Raw genomic sequence first — 11254 nt, forward strand, 5'->3', positions numbered from 1 at the left:
GAAACAATAGACTCATATAGCAAGGTGGCAGGCTACAAAATTAACATGCAAAATTTAATGGCCTTTTTATAATAATGATAGGAAAGAAATGGACACTAAGAAAACAAACCCATTTACATTAGTGCCACACAAATTCAAACATCTTGGAGTCAACTTGACTAAAGACATGAAGGAACCTATACAAAGAAAACTATAAAACCCTGCTCCAAGAAATAAGCGAGGACACCAGGAAATGGAAACACATACCCTGCTCATGGATTGGCAGGATTAACACCATTAACATCATTCATATAATAATAACGTAACATAATTAAACATCATTAAAATGGCAATACTCCCCAAAGTATTGTACAGATTTAATGTGATTCCTCTAAAGATACCCATGACATTCTTCAAAGAAGTGAATCAAACACTTCTGAAATTCTGAACAATAAACACCCTCGGATAGCTAAAGCACTCCTTGGGAAAAGAAATATGGGAGGCATTACTTCCCCCCAACTTTAAACTGTATTACAAAGCAATAGTTATCAAAACAGCATGGTATTGGAATACACACAGACCCTCAGATCAGTGGAATAGGCTTGAGTACTCAGAGAATGTTCCCCAGACGTACTGTCACCTCATTTTTGATAAAGTAGCAAGAAATCCTAAATGGAGCGGGAATGCCTCTTCAACAAGTGATGTTGGCACAACTGGTTTGACACTTGCAAAAACGTGAACTTAGATCCCCCCACCCCCAGCTAATATCATGTACAAAGTAAAATCCAAATGAATTAAAGACCTTGATATCAGATCTGAAACCATAAGGTATATAGAACAACATGTAGGTAAAACACTCCATGACACTGTGTCTAAAGGCATCTTCAAGGAGGAAAGTGCACTCTCCAAACAAGAGGAAGCAGACATAAACAGATGGGAATGTACTAAGTTGAGAAGCTTCTGCACCTCAAAAGAAATAGTGCCCAGGATACAAGAGCCACCCACTGAGAGAAACTATTCACCCAATATCCATCAGATAAGGGGCTAAAGCACTGACAGAACTTTACAAGAAAAATAACATCTAACCCCACCAAAAAATGGGGAGAAGAAATGTACACACTTTGATAAAGAAGAAATAAAAATGGCCAAAAGGCACATGAAAAAATGCTCCACATCACTAATCATCAGGGAGATGCAAATCAAAACAAATATGAGGTACCACCTCACACCACAGAGATTGGCACACATCACAAAGAATGAGAACAAGCAGTGCTGGCGGGGATGTGTAGAGAAAGGAACTCTTATCCACTGCTGGTGGGAATGTGGTCTAGTCCAACCTTTATGGAAAGCAATATGGAGATTTCTCCAAAAGCTGGAAATCGAGTTACCATACGATCCAGCTATACTACTCCTAGGGATATACCCTAAGACAGTGATGACTAACGTTTTTGGGCCCGAGTGTCCAAACTGCCGCACAATTCCCAGTCCTCCCAGTGGCCAGTCCCATCCTATTGCCAGGTGAGTTGCAAAGTAGACACTGGCACACTTGGCTCCCGCTGTGCCGCATATCTTAATTGGGGACCTTCCAATGTGCCAGCTGCAAGGCCTTTACGTGCCACAGGTTCACCATCAAGACCCTAGGAACACAAAAATCCAATACAAAAATCCCTTCCTCACACCTATATTCATTGGCACGCTATTTACAATAGCCAGACAGTGGCCACAACCAAGATGCCCTTCAACAGATGAATAGCTAAACAAACTGTGGTACATATAAACAATGGAATATTATGCAGCTGTCAGGAGAGATGAAATCATGAAATTTTCCTATACATGGATGTACATGGACTCTATTATGCTGAGTAAAGTAAGTCAGAGGAGAGGAACAGAGGAAGACACAGAATAGTCTCAATCATCTATGGGTTTTAAGAAAAATAAAATGACATTTCTGCAATAATCCTCAGAGACAAAGAGAAAAGGGCTAAAGGTCCAGCTCATGACATGAAGTTCAACACAAAGAGTGATGAGTACAGTTAGAGAAATAACGACACTGAAAACTATTATAACAATGGGCGAAGTGGAAAAGCGAGGGTAGGGTGGGGTGGCGAGGAGGGAGATTTGGGACTTTGGTGGTGGGAATGTTGCACCAGTCGAGGGGGGTGTTTTTTACATGACTGAAACCCAACTACAATCATATTTGTAATCAAGGTGTTTAAATAAAATTATTAATAAAAGAAAAAAAAAGAAAAGAAAAGGCTAAGACACAGAACATAAGGGTTTGGGGGAAACTGGAAATCTATCCCTGGCTTTGTGTGTCCTTGCTTGCACAAACACTGATACTGAAGCTAGACCTGGACCTAGCAAGGTTACAGCTTTTCTGTACCTGCAGCCAAACATGAAAGGAACTTTATCATTCCAAACCAAGGGTATATATATATAAAGATAAACAACTAGATGTCCCCACCAAGGTGAAGCAAAAGCCAACTTCCTGCCACCTGTGATATTTGAAAGGGTAAATATGAGCCCACAGTCAGAAAGGAGACTTCCTTTTTAAAATGTATGGTTTGTTTTTGAGATACCTAATGGTACAGTACAGTCACTCTTCATAGTGCCTGGGGAGACCATGTGATGCTAGAGGTTGAATTTGAGCCTCCTTCATTTAAAGAATACTCATTGAACTCTGCACTCTCGAAAGGAGACTTTATCCAAAGATAATCTAGTTCTAGTGTCGTGCCCAAATATAAAGATTATGACAATTGAAGTCCCAGGATGAGATACCAGTAACAGGAAACACTGGTCTTAATCTCTCAAGACTCAGCTGAGATTAAAGCAATACACTCAGTTTCATGTGGAGATTCATGCGAAGTAAGAAAGTATAAATACGAGGTCCACATAAAATCAGACCCTCTTCTCTAATCCTCAAGCACACCAGACATCAAGAGGTAGAGGAGTCTACCTATCAAGACAAAAGCCCAAAAGGTCCTCAAGTACATCAGAGTTCCCCTAATTTCTCATATGCAAAGTGACATTAAGGATTTTCACCAAATTGAGGGAAGCAAAACAAGACAACAAAATCTGAACAGAGAAATGTGAGTAAACTTGAGTAATCTGTAAGATGTCACTGAATTTGGAAAACAGTAGGTGAATTATAAAATATTATATATGAATTTATAGCTAAATGATAGAAGCCAAGGAATGAATCACAGTGTTTGAAGATGAGACAGATGAAAACATTGATAAACAACAATTAAACAGAAGGAAAAAATTTAAGAAGAACAGGTAATTCTACCTAGATGACCTTTTCACTGTGAGAGACTTCTTGCCTTTCCTTTTTCTTCTATCCCTGAGTTTTTTGTTTGAGGCAGAGGAAGAGTATATCCAGCAGCACTTAGCGCTGACTCCAGGTTCTAAGTCCAGGAATCAAATTGGATGGAGCTTGGGAAATCTTACATGGTTCCAGAAATCAAACCCAAATGGCCATAAGGCAAGCATTGCCTGCTGTACTAACACTGTAGCTCCCTTTTATCAACTGAATAAAATTTCTCCTGCATTCACTCATCAAAACAATTAGGAAAAAGATGAAGAAAACATCAAAGACCTAATGGGAAAGCTTCAAGAGAAATAGGATCCAAATTATAGGAAAGAGTAGAATAGAAAGTTGGGAGGAATTATAGGTCAAAAAAATTACAGCTGAGAAAATTTTAACTATGAGGATCGAGTCATATACCCAGAAGCTCAGAGTGCCAAACAAAATAAACTCAAATAGAAGAACACACTATATTTAAAATGGCAGAAGTTAAAGACAGAGATAGAATCCTGAGGGCAACAAGATCAAGGAAAAAACTTATATACAAGTACCTAACAGATTTCAAATTAGTATCTTATGAACTCGCATAAGATTCATGGCAGATGTACGATGTAAAACAAGGAAGCAGGATGACACAGCCAACAAGACCACTACTCCAGCTAGGAATTACTCGGATTCATAGCAGTGATACAAAACTTTACCATCAGGATCAAGAATAGTATAAAGATCAAGGCCAATAAGTCTCTACCTTCTCTCCAGCCCCATACCCACCCCTGCACCATCAGGAGTGATCCCTAAGCAGGGGGCACAGGATTAAAGACTGAGAATTAATTACCAGGTTTGGCTCAACAACAACATTTACAATCAATCCTTAAGTAAATTTATGGCAAATAGTAAATCTCTGCAGGAAGCACTGCAGGGTCTCCTACAAATGCAAAGGAACCCACTGGGAGGTTGTAAGATACTGAAAACAAAGCTCAGCAGTTAGGGTACTTCCCTTGCATGCAGCCAAGCCAAATTCTATTCTAGCATCCTATAAGGTCGCCCAGGCCCATTAGGAGTAACCCCTGAGCACTGCTGGATGTGGCCCCAAAACGAAAACTAAAATGCTAAAAACATAAAAAGGGAGAAAGAGAGAAAGAACAGTCTTGTGCAATTTATTAAAAATTCACCTTTGAACTTAAGAGAAGATGTATACTGTACTTCAGAAATAAACTACTTGGTTATCTCAAGACAGACATACTTCACAGGACAAAGCCAAGAGGCAATTGGAAACTTTCCAATACATGAAAGGAGGCATCAAAGAATAGGAGTAAAATGTATAATTAAATGTAAAGTAAAAATGTATAATTATTTAAAAGACCAAAACTTCAAAACCAAGAATATAAGCTAACAGTATAATTCTTTATTTCAATAATTTACCTGACATAAATGGCCTGAGTACAGGCAGGCGGGCGGGCAGGCAGACGGGCGGGAGGGAGGGGGGGAGGGAGGGAAGAAAGGAAGGAAGGAAGGAAGGAAGGAAGGAAGGAAGGAAGGAAGGAAGGAAGGAAGGAAGGAAGGAAGGAAGGAAGGAAGGAAGGAAGGAAGGAAAAACTACAAACCAAAAGCACCTGGATAATCACAACCATTAGGAGTTAAAACTAAAAAGTCAGTAACTATGGACAAAGATGTGAAGGGGCCAGAGCGCAGGCGCAAGCGGTAGGCATTTGCCTTGCACAGGTTAACCTAGGGCAGACCACGATTCGATCCCTTGGTGTACCATATGGTCTCCCAAGCCAGGATCAATTTCTGAGTGCATAGCCTGGAGTAACCACTGAGCGTCACCGGATGTGGCCCATAAACCAAAAAAAAAAAAAAAAGATGTGAAGAAATCAGAGCCTTCATACACACTGCTAGTAGGAATATAAAAAACACTACAGCTGCTTTGGCCATCTAGCAATTCCCCAGAAACAAGTATCTTATGAATATTATGATCTAGAACTGCAAGACTAAAATCACACAAAATTTGTGCTAAATGTTTAAAACATCATCTCAATAGTCAAAAAAAACCACCCAAGTGCTTATCAACAGAGGAATGGACAAATAAAATATGAACTATCTAAACTTAGTGATAAAAGAAACTTCACGGATGCCAAAGAGAGTACAGCAAATACAGCTCTATAAAAACTCACACAAATAATCTTTACAAGATATGTCCAGAATAATAAGATGAAAGAAACAGAATGGAAATAATTGACCATTCAAACCTACTTGGAGGTTTCTTTAGGCTGATGAAAACATCCATGATGAAAACTAGATAACTGTGATAGCTGAATAAAGTGTTTTCCAGGAATATGAATGTGTTACATCATCAAGAAGTATCCATCAAATCCTTCACATATAATACCTTGCGAGGGGGAGGGGCTTCCAAAATGGCACTCATTCACCCAGGCCAGTGATTCAATGCTAAGACCCGAGGATTTCATGACCCTGTTTAGGGGCCTTTCAGAGCATACTCAACTCAGGATGCCACGTAATACCAGGGGTTCATGCACTCCCCTCCCCAACTGATGCACTACCTTCTGGGCTCCTCATTGGCATATATTTTGAAGTGGTGTCAAGAATTGAATCTAGGATCTTAAACATGTCAGACACTTCTCCAGTATTTCTCAGTCCCTTCAGAAAAACTGAACATTAAAGCAGAAACTCACTAAGCCTAGTTAGGAGTTGGGTAGTAAAAAAGGAATGAGAACAGGATAAAAGATGAGATGTGAGAGATGTCTGCATATACTGTTTTATAGAGCTGAACATTAACATCATAGTAACATTTTACATCTCAATTTTGAAAAATAGCCAAAGATGCCAAAAAGACAGTGGAGTTAATGTGCTTGCCTTGCACACAATTTGATTGCAGACACCACAAAGGTTTTCTTAAAACAGCCAGTAGTGATCCCTGAATGCAGAGCCAGGAACAAGCCCTGGGTACCACTGGGTGTGGCCCCACGCACACCAAGACAAACAAAATCAGCCAAATCCTGGCAAGATGTGGAAAGACTTCAAAATGGAATAGAAACCGTGACAGACTAAACTGAGTGAGTTTCAAATGAGTAACATAACCACAATGAACAGAGTGCAGAAGAAAAGAAAGGAAAAGGGCAGTTTGATTGTATGGTTTTAAGACTAAACACAAAGGCAGACAAGATAGCTCCCAGTGCATGACCGGAATGAAGGTGGCCTGGGTTCCAAAGCATGGGCTAGAAACAAGCCCCAAAGCAGAAAGTTGGGAGAGTAGCCCTGGTGTGTGGTCCAAAACCAAGTTTAAAAGATACACAGAAAATACACTCTACTAAGTAAATGTGTACCATTTGAGACTGTGTATATACTGTGTTTATATTAAAATCGAACAAACATGTAAAGGCTTTCCACTGTCAGACAAAGGAAGTATAAATAAGAAAAGAAGAGGCTAGATAGCCTTGTTTTACTGAATTAAATGGGTGAGTCAGAACGATTTTGAGAACTTTGATATACCGATTCATGCATGCATACATATGTGCATGTGTGAAACATCACATATGTGCATATACAGATATCTCCTAGCTTATATGTTCAAAACATCTAGAAACAAGCACCAAATCATGAGTGCACAAATTTTGGTTTTAAAATGTTGTTGAAATAAAAGAAACCTGTATGCCCTGGAAGAAATGACAGATTCCAAGGCTTGATGCAGGAAAAATATATGATGAAGCAGAAGACAAATATGTATGTATCCCCCAAATGATGGGGCATGCTGAAGAGAATGAATATGAGTAGCTAAAAAGAGTTCCCAGTGAGATCTAGACAATTTGAGCAACAACACAATTTTAATAACTGGCATTTGTTTAAAATACCGGGCAAAAGAAAGCAATTCAATAAATAAGCTGGGCCAGAGAGACAGTATAGAGATAGGGCATTTGCCTTGGATGCAGAAGGACGGTGGTTCAAATCCCAGCATCCCATATGGTCCCCGAGCCTGCCAGAAGCGATTTCTGAGCATAGAGCCAGGAGTAACCCGAGCGCTGCCGGGTGTGACCCAAAAACCAAAAATAAATAAATAAATACATTTGAGAATGGGCAATATGAGAAAAAAAATTGGAATGGGCAAAAGACTGCAATAATCATAAGATCCTCAGCATTACAAAAATGTAAATTAAGTTAAAATGAGGTAACTTTATCATTTTAATTGAATAACAAAATCAAACCATGGGCCGGAGAGATAGCACAGCAGTAGGGCATTTTTGCCTTGCATGTAGCCAACCCCGTGAGGGACCCGGTTCAATTCCAAGCATCCCATATGGTCTCCCAGCCTGCCAGGGGCAATTTCTGAGAGCAAAGCCAGGAGTAACCACTGAGCACTGCTGGGAGTGGCCCCCAAAAACCAATCAATCAATAAATTAAGTTTTAAGGCCAGAGCGGGGGCACAAATCGTAAGGTATCTGCCTTGCGTGCACTAGCCTAGGAGGGACGGCGGTTCCATCCCCCGGCATCCAATATGGTCCCCCAACCCAGGAGCGATTTCTGAGTGCTCAGCCAGGAGTAACCCCTGAGCGTCACCGGGTGTGGCCCAAAAACCAAACTAAATAAATAAACAAAATCAAACCAGTCATTTGTAGTGAGTAGGTAAAGCAATTAGAGCCCATAGACTTGTAATATAATTGAAAATGTTACAACTATGTTTAAAATAGTTTGGTAATTGCTTAAAAAAGCTAAACATACACCTATTTCTAGCACGAGTGTTTCTGAGATAGGTTCTCACCATCACTACATTTTAAATTAACTACTTTACTTAAACATTGTGATTGCAGGTTATTGTATCAGTGACCGGGCTAGAGAGGCTGCTGAGGAAAAACAGCCCCCACGCATAAATCATAGAATTGCTGTGGCCCCTTCTATCCACTGCAAAGCTGCACAAGAACAACAGCATACAGTAACCACAGGGCAAGAAACTTTTTTTAATCAAACATAATGAAATTAATCCATAAGGACTGCTGTTACTTTTGTCTTGTAATTTATAGTGGTCAACCCAGGGATTCAACTTCACAGCTCTCTGAACTACAATCCCAAACTGCTGGGTTCACTTTTGAACAGTACTTCAGATTATCTTTATTTTCCATCTCTTATAAATTCACTAGAGAATAAAGGAAAATAATCCTGAGATAATATTAACCATGATGTGAATAAGAACAAAGTTCAGAGATACAGGATGATATATCAATAAAACAAAGTGAATTAATCGCTGCTTAGTGGTATGCTAACTTCAAGAGAACTTTTTACCATCGGGATCAATCCTTAATTAAGCGCAGATAGCATTTTTCAATACTTTCATGAAAACATAAAAGATACACATGGTTCAACCCACAGTTTACATGTAGATTTGAAGTATGTCTTTTTCTCTAAAACCCAAACCAGAATCTAAAAGACAAAGTTGTTCCTTGGTTTGGGATTTTTATTTATTTTAGTTTGGGGCCTCATCCATGGCTCAAGGAATCATAATACATTGCTAAGGATCAAAACTAGGTAAGCCCTGTGCAAGCCAAATGTTCATTTCCTGCTACCTTCTCTTTCTAGCCCCCAAGACAAAATTTTAATTAAGGTCAAAACTTATACGGGGCCGGAGAGGTGGTGCAAGCAGTAAGGCGTCTGTCTGCCTTGCCTGAGCTAGCCTAGGACAGACCGAGGTTCGATCCATCCCCCAGCATCCCATATGATCCTCAAAGCCAGGAGTGATTTCTGAGTGCAAAGCTGGAGTAACCCCTGAGCATCACCCAGTGTGGCCCAAAAACCAAAAGAACAAAACAAAAACAAAAACAAAAACCTTATAAAAAATATGGGACTGGAAAAAATTTATTAAGTACCATGATATATCTCACCTATGCAGGCAACACTTCTTTTAGATTTTTAAGAGCTGAAAAAGGACAGGAAAAATAAAAATCTGCATGATACATCTGAGTTGACATTGCTCCACAAAATACATAAAGCAGAAAGTAAAAGTTTCCCAAATGAAATGTAAAAAATCCTCAATAACAAATTTAGGATTGAGGAGCAAGACAAAAGGTAGAATTAATCTCAACTGTGATAGCAGGTATATGTGTGAATGAAGAAAGTTCAGTGAAGTAAAAACGATGGACTGTGGAATATAATCCCTTGCCACATAAACAAAAAACGAAACAGGTAGGTGAAACACAAATGAACCTTATCAAATTAAAAGCATAGTACAGATCACAAATGCAATTTTAAGTTACTAGTGGCATTTTAACAGACAAAACGAAACAAATAAATTTGTTTACTCAATACATACACAATATCATTTCAACATGTATTATAAAATTAAATATTTCACATTCTTTTTCTCAAACTAAGTCTCTTCAAAATCTTCAGTACTTTACTAAATCTTAGAGGCCACATGAAGACAGTGACTTCAAGCTAGGAAGATCCTCACTTTCAGGATCCAAGATGTAGGCCACTGTAATACCACTCCAACACTGTCACACTGAATACAAAGGTAATTAATAAGACATAAAAAAAGTCACAGTGCATGTTAACCTCATTGAAAAAGTCTCAAAAGAGAGGAGTGATACCTGGGTAGAGCCATCAGTAGGGCCTGGGCACAACAGGGTGTGCCCACAAAACAAAACAAAATTATGAGTGTAATAAACTTCAAAAAATATAGATACAAAATGCCATTCTAGTAAAACAAAAACAAAAACAAAAACAAAAAAATACACTAGTATAACTCTTGATTTCAGTGCTTGCCAAGAAATATAGTAGGAAATTTTAAGAAAGGAAAATTTTAAGTGCTGGAGAAATAGGAAGAGCCTTGAAAGGTGCAGACCTGGGTTCCATTCTTGAATCCTCCCAGGAGTGACCCACGATCACCAAGAGTAAGCCAAGCACCCCTGGGTGTGGCCAAATGCCTCCTCCCCCCCAAAAAAAAAGAATGAGAAACTTTCCAGTACTCAATAAATTGGTAATCTTTTTAAAAACAGGATGTGCAGACAAATCCTTTATTCAAATTCCTTTCAACTTTGCTCACCAAACCAAATTCCAATCTTTAAAAAAATAACAGTACCAGGGCCGGAGAGATAGCATGCAGGTGAAGAGTTTGCCTGGCATGCGGAAGGACAGTGGTTCGAATCCCGGCATCCCATAGGATCCCCTGAGCCTGCCAGGAGCGATTTCTGAGCACAGAGCCAGGAGTAACCCCAAAAACCAAAAGAAAAAAAAAACAGTACCAATAAATCACTGGCCAACCTACAGCAGTTTTTATTCCAAGCAGCATCCATTTATTAAACATAACAGAGGCCTCAATACAATGGGTAGGAGTTTGCCTTATTGTCAGCTTGGGTTCCATCCCCAAGCATCCCATTTGGTCCTCCAGCACCGACAGGTTTGAGTGCTGAGGGCAAAGCCAGAAATAACCCCTGAGCACCAATGGATGTGTCTCAGAAAACCAAATAAATAAATAAATAATAACTGATTATCTTAAAAAAAATTTTTTATTTATGTCTCTCATAGTATAGAGATTCTGAGGACAAGCTCACTAAGATGTCCCCCAAGCCTCCATCTTGGATTTTAAATGACCTATTTAAGAAATGGCACCTGGCACACTGGGTCCACTGTGTTTGTCATACACCTGGTCAAACCGGGTTTGAAGACTGCCCGTGTGGCCCATAAATAAAAAGCGAAAAAAGAAAAGGCATCATTCCATCATCCTTTCATTCTGTTCAAGGCATGGATATCGATAATCTACTATTCACCACCTACATTCCTTCACATACTGCGTTCTTGATAATCACCCTCTCCACTGACCTAACTGTCCAGTAATACTCTGGAACTGCTGCATAAACCTCCCTCAATTCACTAGCCCCATACTTATCTGCATCTTTATCCGTATCAAATTAGCGTTTTGAGATTCAGCATTAACACTGTCTTCAAATTCTTCCATCCCTG

At 39.4% G+C, this 11254-nt stretch overlaps 1 non-coding gene across 1 annotated transcript; it reads right to left on the bottom strand.

Moving 5' to 3' along the window:
* Nucleotides 1-8111: 8111 nt before the first annotated feature.
* Nucleotides 8112-8244, bottom strand: LOC126021284 (small nucleolar RNA SNORA84). The gene has a single exon (XR_007499850.1). It is a non-coding gene; the product is annotated as a small nucleolar RNA SNORA84 (small nucleolar RNA).
* Nucleotides 8245-11254: the final 3010 nt, after the last annotated feature.

The sequence above is a fragment of the Suncus etruscus genome, chromosome 10 (genome assembly GCF_024139225.1).
Source record: "Suncus etruscus isolate mSunEtr1 chromosome 10, mSunEtr1.pri.cur, whole genome shotgun sequence".
Lineage (NCBI taxonomy): Eukaryota > Metazoa > Chordata > Mammalia > Eulipotyphla > Soricidae > Suncus > Suncus etruscus.